This window comes from Mauremys reevesii, linkage group 10, assembly GCF_016161935.1.
Source record: "Mauremys reevesii isolate NIE-2019 linkage group 10, ASM1616193v1, whole genome shotgun sequence".
Taxonomy (NCBI): domain Eukaryota; kingdom Metazoa; phylum Chordata; order Testudines; family Geoemydidae; genus Mauremys; species Mauremys reevesii.
In genome coordinates, this window is record NC_052632.1 from 72,067,848 (window position 1) to 72,083,900 (window position 16,053).

General features: G+C 44.0%; 1 long non-coding RNA gene across 1 annotated transcript in view; it reads right to left on the reverse strand.

Moving 5' to 3' along the window:
• Positions 1-16,053, reverse strand: part of LOC120373839 — a 115,881-nt gene that overhangs the window by 42,797 nt on the left and 57,031 nt on the right. The window lies entirely within an intron of this gene.

The window sequence follows — 16,053 nt, forward strand, 5'->3', positions numbered from 1 at the left end:
TAATAAAAGACTGTCTATCAAATGCTCTGTGCTCCTTTCACAATGCCTTAAAATACCCCACAATAAGCAGATCCAGTGTGAAACTCTGCTTAAGCCAGTGGTGGGCAATATGCAACCCACATGCGGCCCATCAGGGTAATCTACTGGCACATTGACCATCCGCAGACACAGCTGCCCGCAGCTCCCAGTGGCCGTGTTTCGCTGTTCCAGGGCAATGGGAGCTGTGGGAGTGGCACGGGCCGCAGGGATGTGCTGGCTGCTGCTTTCTGCAGCTCCCACTGGCTGGGAATGGTGAACCGTGGCCACTGGAAGCTGCGCTCAGCCATGCCTGTGGACGGTCAATGTAAACAACTGTCCCGCAGCCCCCTAGTGGATTACCCTGATGGGCTGCATGCGGCCAGCTAGCCACAGGCTGCCCCCCACTGGCTTAAGCTCTATCCCAAATCCCAGCTGCTTCTTATAAAATATGCAGCAGTGAAACCCATAACATTGTCAAAATGTACATTGCTCCCATTCAGTTCAAAGTTAACATTTCCTTCCAACCACGGAGGCAGGTCATACCTCTCAGTGCTAATGTTATTTTTTATTATTTTTTTTATTTAAAAAATGTTGTGAACATTCAAAAAATATTGAAAACTAGCTGTGCAGCTCCTCAGTCTGAGCCCTGCATGTGTGAAGGTATAAAATAAGATGAAATGGAGAGTGCCCTTTGTTTGGGTTTTTTAACTGGATCCAAGAGCTCAGCTGAAACACAGACCCTCTCTCTGAAAAGCCAGGTAAAAAATTGTTTCCAGATCTCCTGGTTGTATTTGGCCAACCAAAGAAATACAAGAAATACAGGAAATGCCATGTGACTTGGTCCACTTCACCTTTTTCAGAGCTTGAACTTGAAATGAACCAGCAGTCTTTGAATATTCACAGATATCCAGACAAGGAATGGATAGCTGTCTGGGCAGGTAGGAGTGGACTTTTCCATGGAATTCAATGTAAATTCCTGGACACAAACTCAAAAGCATATTAGTTCGAGCCCTGTACTCGAACCAGGGCTGAATATGAGTTCACAACTGTTTTATCTAGTTCTTGTGGCAATATACTCTGCCAATGAAACATAAGATAGAACCATTACATCATCAGCATTATTTCTTAGTGGTTGAACATACCCTGAGGCCATATCCTACTACTTGACAGCTGATTAACCCTTCTGAGGAAGTTACAAATAGCAATGATTGTTTGCAGTGTTGTTGTAGCCATGTTAGTCCCAGGATATGAGAAAGAAAAGGTGGGTGAGGTAAAATCTTTTATTGAACCAACTTCTGTTGGTGAGAGAGACAAGCTTTTAAGCTCCACAGTGCTGACCTGAAGAAAAGCTCAGTGGAACTCAAAAGCTCAGAAGTTGGTCCAATGAAAGATATTACCTCACCCACCTTGTCACCCTCAAACCATAATGATGTCAGTTTCACATACCATTATAGTGTGTATTTCCCAAACACTTTCTTTGCCTCACAAAAGATTTAGGGCCTGATCCTGTGGCCCTAACTTTTATGAGTATCTCCACTGGCTTCAGAAATTGAAAACTGCCCGTGTTTTCGGTGTGTACTAGGTATTTGCTTTCTAAACCACATCGTCCAGAGATTCTTTCTGAGGCAGAAGCATCATCAGTGTGACATGTTCATCCCAGTTACAGAACATCAGTCATCTCAAGTACTGATTTTTACCAGACATGAAATATCATAGTGATGACGTGCAACCCGGGGAATTTTTGAAAGATCATAGTAATGATGGTTGTAAAAATTGCATTTAGAAACAGTATGTCAGGGCTTGGCCTCACTCCAAGATAATCTTGTGGCAATCTTGAGGAAGAGCTTTGAGTCAAAATCTCTGTTGACTTCATTGAGTACACATGGAGTGTTAGTCAGCACAGAAAATGACCTCTGATGTCCATTTCACCTCACCACACTTAGAACCATATTCCGATGTTCAGCTGGATGGGTTTACTTCTAAAGTATTGGGATTAAGTTATGAAATGCCAGATTCCAAGGGTGTCTAAATCCCATAGGCAGCATTTGAAAATCACCTTTACTGTGGAAACCTCAGTCTTTTGGCACCTACTGTAAGAAACTAAACCACAGACTATGACATGCATAGCCACAGTGCTCAGATAGCCATCAGCAAATAGTCACTAGTATGCTGATAATTGCTATCAAGAGGCATCAGGAAAGTCACTACAACTTTGGCTTCCATGACATTTGGAGAGTGAGAAGTACCTGATGGGGAGGGGAATTTTGTCCTGACATTTGCAAATTTAAATACTGAGGTGGCCGGGGCAGTGGCAGCCAGCTTGGTTCTGAAATGCTTCTGTGGGGATATTTCTGCTGCTTGATATGGTAAGGCTAACTGGTGTGGAAAGAATGTAATGGCAAAAGACTATACTAAGCTACAGTAAGTGTGACACAATGAGGACATCAATTAACTTAAGGCGAGAGTTTATGATTAATTATAAAATCGGTGGCACACAGTCATGCATAAGAGCAGAGAGGGAAGATCACTCTGCAGGCCCTTATCTCACTGCAAGGTCAGAGCCTTGTCACAGTAGTTTTTAAAATGTCCTTGCATGTTAAAATAGCAAGAAAATAAAAATCTTTCCAAAATGCTTTTCTTGTGTATTTATAATATCAGAAAGTCAACATAATTTTTTTCATAAAACTCCCTATAGATGCAAATCTGCCTTTTAGAACGATACATATATAGCAGAAAAGATGTTAATTACCCTATGCTGAAATGGCAAACTAATACTAATACTCATCTTGCAAGTAAATATGTTCTGTATTCTGATATTCACCAAATGGAATAAATATATAATTTACTTAGCCACATATTTATCACCCAAAGCACAGATCTTCAACTGGAGAGAGAAACCTTGAAAGTAGGAAGAGACTTAGAGGGCACTGTGCATTTAACTCTAGATGGCACTGTGCATTTTGACAGATTGCTGTTAAGCTTGTAATAGCATTATACAAAGTCGTTGCCATCTGTAGGATAATCCGTTTGCTACGATGCAGTGTGCACATTTAACTGCAAGCATCTACCACAAGCGCAGTTTTGCTTTTTCTCGTATTACAATGGATTGTTAGCTCTGCTTGAATCAATTCCTTCCTGTTTTTACTACTTAGTGAGAGTTGCATGTTGATTTTTTTAAAATGGTATATGTACTTGTGTGGCAGATGGGGGATAGGGGAGACACAAAGAAGTGGAGGCCCGATCAAATAAGTTTGAGAACCGCTGCTCTAGGTATCGGCATGACAGTCACAGAGCAGAGAAGTAACATTTCTGTACCGCTGTGGTTCTACTGCACCTAGAACACTGAGCCAGATCAGCAACTGGTGTAAACGGCATAGCTTCAAGATCTGGCCCACTGTGTTTATTTCTGGGCGGCTAAGCAGAAAAATATTGACAAACTGGAGAAGGTTCAAAGGAGAGCAACAAACCTGTTACAGGATTAGAAGAACTGAATTACAAGGGAAGATTTAAAGAGCTAAATATTGCACAGAGAGCTAAATAGTCAGCTCCTGTAAATTGATGGAGTTGATGGGGCTAAACTGATTTATACCAGATGAGGATCTGGTCCAATAATTTTGCATATCATGAAGGGAAAACACCAGTGGTCAACTTCCCGATATCCTTACTCATGTTGAATAGAACTTTTGCTCCTGGAATGGTCATGTTGAAGAAAAGGGGACCGCTCTGGGAGTGAGGTGCTTCTCAGCATAAGGCTATCAGAATCTGGCCCAGTGGAAGAAGAGGATTTATTTTTCATAGTGCTGTGGACTAATGGGATCGAATTAAGAAAGAGAAAATTCAGACTAAGCATCAAGGAAAAGAGGGTGATATTTATTAAGGCCAGATCTTACAGCCTTTATGTCAACAGACAAGACTCCCATTGACTTTAGTGGGAGTATCACCTGCTAAGGACTGAAATATGATACCAGGCCCTTTGAATATGGGGTTTATTTATGGAGAACCTCAACATCAACCCTGGCAGCAGAAATCCACCAAAACCACCTGGTACATGAGAAAAGCAAGACAAACATGCAAAGTAACAGTAAATCAAAAGAGAATGCCAAAATGATAGTGGAAATAAGTCATGAGCCATATTAAGGTTCCATTTACAAATCGTTTAGAAAGGGTTAATAAATGATTAATAGAAGTTTTAATACATGGATAATCAATTATAGATTGTTACAGAATCCAATGGATCAGTAGGTTACTTATAACAATGGCTAATGCTCATCTATAAATCCTTCTACTGATGTGCTTATAAACATCTATAATTCATGCTATTCATGTCTGTAACATGCTAATAACATCTATTAATCATGTATGAATCCTGTATAAACCATTTATAAAGTGTGACCAAAATAAGACTCAATTGCACTGTAAACAGGTCATCACAGATGCAGAGGAAACAAATGTTCATCAGCAACTGAGTAATGCAGACAAGCAGCGACAATCAGCCAAATGCATAACATTCCACCTGTAGCAGCTGCCAAAAAATGTGTTTCAACCATTAAAATTATCAACCTGTTGGAGACCCATAAAAGCCACTCACGACACCCCCAGGGTCACATTCTCCAGCATGCTATGTATTGTGACTGAAATCATTCCACGCTTGTAACTAATGTTGGAAGGCGTCTCCACTCCTACTGTGCAGTAACCATGTCTTTCCAGAGCTCCCTTTGCCTCCATCAGGTCCACCTACCTGGCATGCGTTCTCTTCAGCCTCTGAGCTGCCTTCCCTCTACATACCTCATCAGAGGGAGGCCTCACAATGACTGTTCTGCCATTCCCACTGTGACCAGATCAAAACCCTGAAAGGTCAGTGTAGAGCACTGTTTGCACATGAGCTCCGGGGTTTCAAGTCTGGCAACTTGGTTTCTCCTGGCAGCCCATTCATATTGTTTGGCTCTAACAAAACACTAACAATGAAGAATCCTGAGGACAAAACCATCTGGAATGTGTTACAAGTCAGCCCTTATATAGGATTTCCCATGGAATGAGCTCCACACTACATCCTGGGATTAGAATGGAACTCACCAGGAATATAACCTTAAACCCCAGGAATATAACCCCAGGAATCATATGGTCAGGATACTCTATAAGGCACACGATGCTGACTCAGAAAATGCCAGACATTCTTGCACCCAGGCATAGTTCTGCATTGCTAAGGCTGAGATATCATTAGCACAAGTGAGAAACCAGAGGACTCTGTATAGTGCCAACTACTGTTGATCCTCCTCTGGACAACACCACTCACCAGTTCTCTTGCCTGGATTCCGCAAGTTCTGAGGAATGTCCTCTTACAAGAGTCTCCTGTCTTCATCCAAAAGGAGCACTGGACGATCTAAGGAAAATGCCTACAGCCAGCACAGTGGATGCATCTTTCTAATTTCATTTTCCCTAGAGATCTGAGTTTGTGGGTGCATAAATAAAAGCAGTATCTCACTGCTTACAAGCAAACTGAACCTCCAGCTTATGTTCAAATTGAATTTTTAAACTGTAAAATGCTGTTTCAATTCCATATAATGAGTAAGATTCTGATAGTGAACATCCATTCATTCTTTGTTATGAGTACTCAGAGTACAGCACAAATAAGGTACCTGGTTAATACATGAATTGTCATGTAACTAGCAACAATTACATGTGATTCACTCATAGTATGTAAGCTTATGGTATAGATACAATAAAGAATGTTCTACTCAATGGAAAAATGCAGGTGCCAGGAACTAGGACATACTGTATTATGGATGTTGGATCCCATGCCAAGCTTAACACCTACACTAAACTCTAACTTGAGGTAATGTGTACTTCCAAATGTTTATCCACTGTCCTTTGTAATTTCAGCATGTCATGATGCTGAGGGTGTAACAATGTTGCAGAACAGATGCCAATACTACTGTGATGCTTAGCCAGCCAATCCTGGAGCAGAGAAAGCTAGTACCCTCTCCCACAAACTAAACAACAGGCCAAGTACAATATCACTGACTTCAATACAGTGTGATTAAGAGCTGGATTCCATGTCTATTCTTAAACATAAGGGCTTTTGTTCCAATCTCAAGGTCCCACTGTACTGTCAGGTGAATTCACCAATAATAAATAATATCTATAGCTGCCTGTTCATCCATGGAGCATGTAACATTTAGATTTTATTTTAATGCACATAGAATAAAGGTTATTTTTACATTACTATCCTTTGAGCAAACATCAAGCCATTAGCCAGTCTTGTCCATAACCCTGAACACTTCATTTCAGTCCATTTAAGCATGACTGCTCACCCTGCATGAAATGAAAAGGATATGAATTCACCTCATACAAACCTTTGTAAAGGTGCATCATTAGACAGGGACAGTGGTTTCATGTGCAGACACTAGCAACAGTCAGACTAGATAAAGGTTTTCAGTTGCAAACCCCAGCTTCTCATTTCAACTACCATTCTGACATATGAATTAGTCAGCTTTTTATAAAGCTTTGAGTAGCTTATAAAGCCTTCCATCATTCAGATAGGTCATTATGCCCTGTTAATGTACTCCTTTAATCTCTCCTATCTTCAGGAGAAATTAGCGCTGGAAAAAACTTGGTCATTGCTACTGACATCCTGTCTTCAGCTAAATAGCTTGTGCTCTTTCCCGGCCCCTTCTGTTTTAATCAAAAGGATGAAGTCCCTGTTTTAAAGATCAATCAGGAAATCTGCAGACTTGGGGGAAGCTAGCAGGTCAATATCTTAAGGAGCATCACTCCTCTATGTACCTAACCTATTTTCTTTGTCATTGTGCAGTGAAAGACTGAATTATGACTAGAGAAAGAATGCAAAATTATATGTTTGTCTCAAAACAATTAATATACAAGACGTATAGTTTCAGGACAGGGTTTGACCACTAAGTAAAATAAAATGTTACATAAGAAGGGATCTTTGTATAACCAGAATGATTAACATTTGGTGCCACATACATTCAAAGACCGCTGTCTTGTGCTAGTTGACTGTGACCTATTAAACAGTGTTACAAATAATAGTCTAGACCTCCCTGTAATAGAAAGCTGGTGAATTGTGTCTATAACACCTTAGAAATGAGCAAGTAAGATGGTAACAGAAAAAGTTTCTTTCTTTAGATAAAAATGGAGACATAAGCCAGTGCAGTCCATGGGGACTGACCAAAAAACTTTTGTTCACAGGTTTTGAATTAGTCTTCATGCCATTCTGTTAGTTATCATGTTGTATAACATCTCTGATGTTTTCTCAGTCCCCAGTAGACAGTAACCCACAAAAACAAGTTCTGCACACAATCGGAATAATCTGTCAGTTTGGGAAACAAAGGGCACCATTGACTAAACTTCAACATATGAAAAACATGAGTGGGCCGAATCCTACTTTGGATGGAATATCTTTGACATATATATCCAGGAGCATCTACTGCACACACAAAAAAGACCACATCGTTTTCCTGACCCCCTACAACACTTCATGTTGCAATGGCTGCAAAAGTTAATGCTTTGGTCAAAAGGAACAAAATTCTTTCCAATTTGTCCTCCCAAGAGGAAAAAGAAACTGGCAGGTAGCATAGATGTATTACTAATTGACCTGATCATCCTTAGAGATCATAAAATCATAGAATTTTAGGACTGGAAGGGACCTTGAGCTGTCTGCTAGTCCAGTCCCCTGCACTCAAGGCAGGACTAAATATTATCTACACCAAGATAACAAGAACATGGCTATAATTATGTTCAACACGTCACCTTTCTTGTAAGGTGCTATTGACCAGCTAGTTTTCCCTCTGAAAACTTTAGTTGTTTGAAAATGACACTTATATCAGAATGTATATGGGTGATACATTGACAGGTTGTGTGTCTGTTAGGTATTTATATCATGTCGATCACTATAGTTTCTAGAAATGATAACACAGTTTGACCCCTCTCCCTCTCTCTTTCAACTCTTCCTCAACTGTGGGGCCAGACATTTGGGGTTGCTGATTTCCTCCCAACTCCTCTTTTTTGTACTCATCTCAGAGGGATTGATAGTCCCAGCATTCGATTTACAGATGAAAGGGGTCTGTGTGGGTTTGTGTGTGTGCATGCATGCAAGGAGGAAGGAACTTCTCCATTCTTTCTGCCATGAGTTTTGCACGGCAGCCAGTTGTTAGTCACAAGTCCCTTCATGTGCCTGATGTTCATTTTTCATACAGCGACACATATTGTACTTTCCTTCATCCCCATGCAGGGTGGGGCAGCATATACAGCCAGGGGAGAATGCATCTATCTATCTGGCACCTATATGCCTCCCTTACCAAAGTTTCTAAGTGCTTCACAATCTTTAATGTATTTATTCCCACAACACGCCTGTGAGTTATGTCATTACTATCATCTGCAGTTCACAGATGGGGACCTGAGAAACAGAGACTAAGGCCTAGATTTGTAAAGGTATTTAGGCATTGCTGCACTCAGCATTGCAATGCCTAACTGATTTGGGAGCCTAAATCTCATTTCTAAAAGGGGTTTAGATGCTTAAGAATCCAAATGCCATTGGTTGTCCACAGGATTTTAGGCACCTAAATCAGTTACATGTTGCAACACTGAATGCAGCAACATTAAGTATCTTTAAAAATCTGGGCCTAAGTGACTTGCTCAAGGTCACACAGGAAGAGTATGGCAGAGCATGGAGTTCAGCCTAGGTGTCCTGAGTCCCTGACCACTTCCTCTCTTCTCAGAAGTGTGGTGTGAAAGATGGGGGGAGTATTCTACACCTTGGGCGCTTTAACACTATAACGCTGCTTTCCTGAATCTAATTTTTTATTCTGAAAAGGATAATTGGATTGTGATGGATTAAAGAACGGTTAGATTGCACCTAGATTGCAAACTCTTTGGGGCAGGCGGGACTTTGTCTTTCCACAATGTGTGTGTGAAGTGCCAACCACAAGAGAGCCCTGATCTCTGAGTGGGGCCTCCAGTCACTACCACCATGCAAATACGTCAGAACAATCACGTAGCATGAGGGGGAAATGCCAACTCTGTGTAAGCGGGGGAATGGTCCCGCTATTGTGGGGAACTTTCCTGGCTTCTGTGCTGCCCCGATGAAGTGGGCTAGCGAAAGGATCTGAGTCCTCGCTCCCACTTCCTTTACCCAGAGGCCTCCCTGCCCTTGAGGACTCTCCTGTCTGGCAGAGTTCTCGTAGCCCCAACAAGACTGGGCCCAGGATTCCTGGGGGGCTCAACCCCCAACCCTGCTATGGCCACCTAGGACAGGGGCTAAGGTCTCCCCACTCCGGGGTACCCTCTCTGCACTGGGCACCTCCCTGACCCACTGATTATTCCAGACAATTTAAAGCAAATACAAGTTGTTTACTTAACAATCAATTTAAAGAAAAGAATAAGAATAAATGGGAACGGTTACAGGGAAACACATCACCCTGCTCTGCGGCAGGGAACATTACAAACAATGTCTCTGGACATCAAGGCACTTTGCAGTCTGTTCCTTGTAGGCCCCAGGCCTCCTTCTCAGGCCCTGGCTGTGCTGCAGGGATGCTGTGGGTGGGACACTTGAAATGGTGGTGACCACACACCTCTGGGCTTTGGGTGGTGGGATCCTTCTTCCCAGTGCCAGCCCCCCAGTCAGGTTAAGATCCCCCTCCCAGCCTGGCCTGCATGGAACCTTGGCTGGGGTGTCTTCCTGCGCTGGGCCCTTTTACCAAGGTTCCCCCCTTGGCTGGCCCCAGTTGCTCACCACACTCTGGCTCTCTGGCTGCAGCTCTGCTCCCAGCACAGGATCTGCTCTCCCTGGGCTGTGCCTCTGGCTCTCTGGCTGCAGCTCCGCTCCCAGCACAGGATCTGCTCTCTCTGGGCTGTGCCTCTGGCTCTCTGGCTGCAGCTCCACTCCCAGCACAGGATCTGCTCTCTCTGGGCTGTGCCTCTGGCTCTCTGGCTGCAGCTCCGCTCCCAGCACAGGATCTGCTCTCTCTGGGCTGTGCCTCTGGCTCTCTGGCTGCAGCTCCGCTCCCAGCACAGGATCTGCTCTCTCTGCGCTGTGCCTCTGGCTCTCTGGCTGCAGCTCCGCTCCCAGCACAGGATCTGCTCTCTCTGGGCTGTGCCTCTGGCTCTCTGGCTGCAGCTCCGCTCCCAGCACAGGATCTGCTCTCTCTGGGCTGTGCCTCTGGCTCTCTGGCTGCAGCTCTGCTCCCAGCACAGGATCTGCTCTCTCTGGGCTGTGCCTCTGGCTCTCTGGCTGCAGCTCTGGCCCCTCTGGATCTGGCCCGGCTCTGCTCTCCAGCTCAGCTTGGGCCCCTGCTTCCTCCTTAGCTCGGCCCCACTCCGTCTGACTCCGGCACATTCCTGCTCACACACAGAGGACGGGACCCACACTGGCCTTCTGTCTTCCTGATTAGCTGGCCTGCCCTGTCAATCAGGCTGACCTGGAGCATTGGCCTCTTGCCATTGTTCCTGGGGACTGTCAGTCTCAGGGTCCTGATTTGCCATTGATCCCTCCCCTTTTAGTGCTGGGAGCTAGCAGCCAAAACACCCCCACTGAATGTTAGTAAGGGGGCAACAGTCCCCTTACATCTGGTTTCCAGGTGTAAAAAATATTGTGACTGGTGCACGTGGGCTTTGCTATGTAGAGTGCCAAGCCCCTAAGAATGACTTAGGGAATCTTGGCAACAGCAAACACCCAAGTGCAATATGTGGACTCTCCCACAGACTGTCCTTAAAACATCAGCTTGTCAAAGGGTCCTGCTGCGTTAGGATTGGTCAAGGAAATAGATATGGCAGTGTAGACACACAGGTCCAAATTCACCACTGGTGTAAGCTGGCTATGCCCATGGTGAATTTGGTTCAGGGTCTGTAGTTATTCCTCAGCTCCGGTGCACATTAGCTTGCATGGTAGGTGTGCTCTTAAGAGTGGAGCAGGGCAGAAGTAGCTCCTGAAGAAAGGAAGACCTTAAATAAAATGGCAACCAGCAGGGGCAGCTCCAGGCACCAGTAAAGGAAGCAGGTGCTTGGAGCGGCACGTCCGGGTCTTTGGCAGCAATTCAGTGATGGGTCCCTCAGTCCCTCTCTGAGCGAAGAACCCACCGCCGAATTGCTGCCGAAGAATGAAGTGGTGCGGTAGAGCTGCCGCCTAAGTGCAGCCGATTGCGGCTTTATCTTTTTCTTTTTTTTTTTTTCCACTTAGCCACTTGGGGCGGCAAAAAAGCTGGAGCCGGCCCTGGCAACCAGGTCCTTCTTGGTGTAGGTCCAGAAGCAGCACCCAGACCCCCAGATATCAGGCAGGGAAGCCTACTCTCGAGTCCCAGGTAAGGTAGTGAGTGACATACATCTATCTCAGAGCCTGTAGGGAACCTAAAGGCAGCAGCACAGAACAGCATGGCATCATCTCTGAAAAAGAAACAGCTGCCTGGAACTCAGCTAAGTTACACCAAGTGGGCCAGACAAAAAGAGCTCCCAAAAACGTCCCGATCTCCTTCCTTAACTGACAGAGATGAGTTTCTGTTTTTCACGGCAGGCACAGGCATGCTAGGAAACTCACGCATTAATGTTATTGCCTGTTCTCTGACTGCGTTTCCCCTCTTGCCTGAATTAGTGTTTCTGTTTGTGGGGGCTGGTTAACAAACTGAGGTTTTCTTCTCAGTCAGTCTGTTAATAGTGCAGGATGTTTCCCTGGTTCTGTGATTTAAATACTGGGTTTCCTTTAGTGGATGAGGGGTTTTTTTTTATTAGAACCAGCCAACCTACAGAGCTGAAGTATATCTAAAAATAGAGGGGGATTTACTTTTTTTGAAGTTAAAAATAGAGATCTGTGGAGCTGCTCATGCTGGTAATGTATTGACTGCATTTTATGAGAAGACAGAGGTGCTCAGGATGGACACATTTGCTACCAGCCTCAACCCAAGACTAGAGCATTTTCAAAGCAATCGTGAGTTGCTTTTTATGAAGAACAAAGCAGATCCTGGTAACCCTGCACTAATTCAAAACAGAATTGGTAGGAGACACACACATAGACACACTTTGGCGCTCTAACTCTTGACAGAACGGTGAGACTCCTAGTGCAGTCACATACAGCAACTCCTTGGAAGCAGGATGTGGGACAGAATCATAGTTTCTGCTCCTGTGCGGATCTTCCAATCCTTCTGCCCATGGAAGAGTGGGAGTTACTCCATTCTTTGGCTGTTACATTCCTTCTGACTTTGCAGTGGGGAACATTCTACACCCCAGTGGAACTATTTAGTGCCTATCCAAATTACTCAGACTGAGTGCTGGTGAGAAAATGTGAGCCTTAGCAAGGGAAAGGCTCCTTAAGATGCCTTTGAAAGCAAACAAAAATTGCACACCTTTAGAAAGCTATGGGGCAGATCCTGCATTCCTTACTCAGTCCCTACTCAGTGGTGTAGCTGACTGGGTAAGGACTGAATGCAGACAGAAAGATTGCATCTAACGTGCCCTTGATTCCATGGCGTTTGCAATTAATACATGATATGCATCAAGTTTGCATGTCTGAGACTTTCAAAGCCGCCAGAGTGATCAGATACCCAGTTCCCCACAGCTTGAATGGAAATTTGGTATTAAACGGGCTTTTAAACTCCCAGCCTACATGTCTGTGTGTCACTCTGTGTTGAAAATCTCTTTTTAATGTTTCAGCACTAGCTTTAATTGCAAAAAGAGCCTCACCCCCCACACTTACAAATATGTTTTCATTAGCTCAATGTCCCATAAAGCATCCAAGTCAGGTTTCACAGGGCACAGATTTGTGGAGAGGCTGCCACGGAAAACGAAGTGTCACTAAGTATTACAGTGACTCGTCCAATGAATAATTGCTTTTTCTGAGCAGTATGGACTGCTTAACAAGTTCTTAAGATGTATTTACCACCCCCTCCCCCTTGCCCCAACCAACCACCTCTAAAAAATCCCACCGTGGAGAACCAGCTGTGTCTAGAAAGTTTCAGGTCAAGTGTACACAACATTTTATGGCATGTCAGTGCCACGGGTGTCAGATTTAGCCCTCTACCCTCAGTGTGGAGACACTCATATTTCCCTCAAAACATCTGATACTTCTTGATTTAATGGTCAGGTGGCTGGGGGTTTTATTGCTGTATTGATGTCCTTTCAGCTGCATTTATGTGGAGCAGCGCAGCTCAGCGCAAGCAGAAAGAACAATAGACTGGCTGACAGTCACCTAGTGGGAATGGTCTTCTGGAGTTCACCAACAGCTCCCCTCTGTGAGACAGCAGAAGAGAGCCTGCCTGTGCTTTGAGATTTATAAAATTGGGGGTGGCATCTGAATGACATGAGCCCCTTTCCTTGCTGGATTCAACCAGTGTTGTCTGTCCATGCACTTCTGGAAGCCTCAATGAAACCACTTCTAACATGGATGCAGGGCAGCCACTTCCGTATTGCTAATGTGCATGAGCATCAGCTAGAGTGGCAATTTCTGCTGGGAAGCAAAAGGAAAAAAAAGCATGTGTCCTATTCTAGATGATAGGATTGATACACTCGCAAATCAAAGTGAATTTAAAATGGGCCACATTCTATAATTCAGTGATCAGTGATACAGCGGATGAATATAGCTCCTTTATTGATGTTCACAAATTAGCCACAAGAAGACAAAGAGCCAGATCCTCGTCTTATGTAAATCAGTGTAGCGCATGGACTTGATCGGAGCTACTGTTTGCCCATTTACACCAGCTGAAGATCTGGTCCTTAGATATTTACAGATTTAGAAAATAATGAGCCCTTTATTAACTAGATTAAAACGTATTACTGTACAAAGAATGTATATAAACCAGAGAACACCAATCACCCACTGAAGTACTAGGGGTGAAATCCTGGCCCCCTTGAAGTCAATGCACCAGGATTTCCTCCTAGGTCTAGAAATGTTATACAAATATGGTAAATCCCAATGGTTCAAAACACTCATAGGTAAGGGGATCATTCTATTATAGGAAATCTCTATGAGCACAGATAAATGTCAGGCCGCCGCATGGTATAAAACCCATATATCTTCAAGAAATGAACAATGGGTTGGTTATATCATATGTGGAGTACAATCAGAATTTGGCTCGGAAACAATTTCTGGCTGGCATCCCCTTTGAAAGCCAGAGATGCTGTGAAATAGAGAGAACAAGTAGGCAATGCTTGCGCAGGTATAGAGCAGCTCAGTGCCTAAAAAGAAAAAGTCCATTACACACTGGGTCTATTAATATATCCCTTCTAACTCTGAAGCCATTGCCTGATGGTTTTCCTGCACTTTGTAGCCACTGAATTAGTAGCAGCTCCTGAATGGCCAACAAATGCAGATGCTGACTCAGCAGCATGATGGATGGATGGGCAGATTGGCATACCGGGGCGGGGGGGGGGCAGCATAAGTAGGATGGAGACCCATAATAAAAACGTTTATGGCTGAAACCTTGGGGCTGGAAGGAGCGGAAACTTACCCCTGCTCACTAAATGGTGTCCTTGTGTCCACCACATCCATAATTAATTGTAAGCAAATCATTCATGTTTAAATCAAAGCTGTCTCGTACATGCCACCACATTTGAAGAGGCACAGTCCATGGACAGACCAGGGCTAAATTATACATCAATTATGGATGTGAAACCTTTTAGATATAAATAAATTCTCTGGCTCAGCAGTGTAAAAATAAACCTCTAAATAAAATCGTTGATTACTCAGAATGTAGAATCCTTGCATTTCATCTAAAGCAGTGTTTCCTAAACTTGGGACACTGCTTGTGTATGGAAAGCCCCTGGCGGGCCGAGCCAGTTTGCTTACCTGCTGCGTCCACAGGTTTGGCCGATCGCGGCTCCCACTGGCCGCGGTCCGCCGCTCCAGGCCAATGGGTGCTGCTGGAAGTGGCGGCCAGTATGTCCCTTGACCTGTGCCGCTTCCCGCAGCTCCCATTGGCCTGGAGCAGCAAACCCGCTGCCAGTGGGAGCCGCGATTGGCCGGACCTGTGGACGTAGCAGGTAAGCAAACCAGCCCGACCCGCCAGGGGCTTTCCCTACACAAGCGGCATCCCAAGTTTGGGAACCACTGATCTAAAGGACATTATTTTTCCCTAAAAAATGTGTATAATCTGTACAATAGAATTCCATTTATCTGGAATACCCTTATAAAAAAAAGCACTTTATCTGAGTCCCCTAGAGTCTCCTGCCTTATCTGAAATCCTTTTTATCCAAATAAAGTCCAGCTCCCTCACTATTACGGGGACAAAATGTGGTTCTCCTGTGTATGTCATAGTTCCATTTATTTGATAAACCTCATGGTGTAGCCAATTCTCCCTAGTTATGCATCCTTTTTAAACAACTTTGTTAAAGGCTGCCCTTCTTTCCTTGAATGCATATATATAAGGTGACCTATTTTTCAGTTAGAAAAAAAAACATTTCTATCAGTTCAGATAGAGGTTTTTGCCTGTTGGAAAAGGACATGAACCAGAAAGGCACAGCGCAAACTACAGTGTCTGCATTATTTACAGGCTTAGTATGTCAGGTTTGCAGGTGTTCAAACTACCCATGAATCATTTGGCTTATCTTTGTGGAAAACATTATTAAAGATTAAAAACAACAGATAGGGAAGATGTTTGATGGAACTACTGCTGAAAGACAAGGCAACAGTTCAGGGGCGCCTTCAAGATAAACATTTCGCACCCGCAATACTTTTTGTACAACATCTCTCTGTTGGTTTTGCAGTGCATCCATGTTTGGTGAGGAAGTCCTCCAGTTACCAATATGAGTTGTTATTTGCAGGTAACAATTTCACTCACAAAAACAGACTGGATTGGAGGGGTGACTGAAACTCAGACTCTGAGACCAGTCTGGTGTTCCAAATAGGTTGTACATGTACTTTGTTATCGGACTATATAGGCATGTGTATTTCCTGTGTGCTGCTTTGCAAAGTAACCCCTCAGTGAATGGCACAACGACTGGAGGTAACCCAAAGTTCACTAGAGAGAGGAGGGGATACGATAATGGCTTGGCTATTGGGCTGCCTTCCTAAAGCTGTCTTGAAGATTGTAGTTCAAA